A 1,932-nucleotide genomic window follows, 5' to 3' on the forward strand; every position below is an offset into this window, starting at 1 on the left:
AACTCCAGCTCCCGCCGCGTCCGCTTGACCATTAGGTCGTGATGTCCACCGCCTCCGCGCAGCGCAGTGCTCCCCCGACGATTGACAGGATCGGGTGGTGGGGTCCCACTCCGTCCCAGCCCCGCCTTGGGACATTGAGCGCGGTGAAAGAGCGCAAGCGCGCCCAGAAGTCCACTACTGCCCGAGCGCGGGCGTATTCCAGGGGGGTTGCTGCTGCTGCTGCTGTTGTTGCTGCTGCTGCTGCTGCTGCTGCTGTTGCTGCTGCTGTTGCCGTCCCCGGTCCCGCGCTGGGCCCCTGCGTTTGATCCTCGAGTACCGGCGCGTTCAGCGGCGGCCCCTCGTGCGGTCTCACTCCGTTGGCCAGGTGAAAGAAGTCCGTTATCCGCCGCTGTTGGGGCCCTTGCGCCTGGATCTGTTGCGCTTGCTCTGGCTGTTCTGTCGCGGGGTTAGCCGCCCTTTCCAGTCGCCGTCCGGCTGCTCGCAGGCAGCACCTGCCTACCTCCATAGCAGACAGGGCCGCCAGGGCGATCACGTCCCAGGGGGCCTGCTCGCAGCCGGTCGGGGCTTGGACCAACCACAGCTGCTTCCGGGTGATGCCGCCTGTCATTGCCTCCTGGGAGGGCTGTATGTGTCGGTCAATCTGCTCCCGGACAGCTTGTGCGACGGGGCACTCCCAGAAGTGGTGCATGCGTGGGGAGCAGTGCTGGTTGCTGGCGTTGCCGAACCCTCCACACCCACAGCGCTCAGGCACCATGCGGGCCAGGTGCTTGTTGCCGGGCAGGGGGATGCCGTCCACAGCGAGCCGCCACAGCGTTTCTTTGTTCTCGTTCTCCCACCGCACCCCCGACCACAAGCGGGCTTGCGTCGCCCTGAAGCGGCTTGTTTCCGCTGAGGAGGAAGGTGCCGTTTCCTGCGGGTCCAACGCTTCTTGCACAAATGCTGCCATCAAGCGTCCCCGTTTCTCCTCGGTGGCCCCGCATTGCAGCTGTGTCGCTAGGCGGACCGTCAGGCGTGTGAGTGGGACGGTTGTTGTGCCGCCCGGTATCTGCCATCCGACCTGCTTTAGGATCATAGCCATCGCCTGAGTGCTGTTGGGGGTGCTTGGAGCCGCCATATCCCCCGCCTTTGGCATCTCTGGCTGCTGCTGTTGGGGTTGCTGCTCATGCGTCTGTAGCTGTTGCTGCGGCTGTGGCTGTGGCTGCGGCTGTGGCTGCGGCTGTGGCTGCGGCTGCGGCTGTAGCTGCGGCTGTGGCTGCGGCTGTGGCTGCGGCTGTGGCTGCGGCTGTGGCTGCGGCTGTGGCTGCGGCTGTGGCTGCGGCTGTGGCTGCGGCTGTGGCTGTGGCTGCGGCTGTGGCTGCAGCTGTGCCTGCGGCTGGGGTTGCTGTATGTTATGTATGTATGTAATGTATGTATGTAATGTATGTTATGTATGTATGTATGTATGTATGTATGTATGTATGTATGTATGTATGTATGTATGTATGTATGTATGTATGTATGTATGTATGTATGTATGTATGTATGTATGTATGTATGTATGTATGTATGTATGTATGTATGTATGTATGTATGTATGTATGTATGTATGTATGTATGTATGTATGTATGTATGTATGTATCCTTCTCGCCCCACCTGGCCCCCTTCTTCAACCTGTGCAGCACTTACTCTCGAGGAGCTGTCTCTGAGTTTGATTGTGGACGTCATTGGAGTGGCAGGTGGGTGGGTGGGTGGGTGGTTGGGTGGCTGGGCTGATGTTGTCATCCATCCGTTCACCTAGCAAGCACCCCTCCCTAACTGGGAGCTACCCACTCCAGCTCCCTCTCCCGCAGTGTTTTTAATTTCATTTTTGCCCGTAAAGTTTCCAGTCCGAACGGAGGAATAGGTTTTAGTCGCGGGAATAAATATATTCCTAATCTGTAAGGCGCTGGGGG

The sequence above is a fragment of the Volvox carteri genome (genome assembly GCF_000143455.1).
Source record: "Volvox carteri f. nagariensis unplaced genomic scaffold VOLCAscaffold_71, whole genome shotgun sequence".
Lineage (NCBI taxonomy): Eukaryota > Viridiplantae > Chlorophyta > Chlorophyceae > Chlamydomonadales > Volvocaceae > Volvox > Volvox carteri.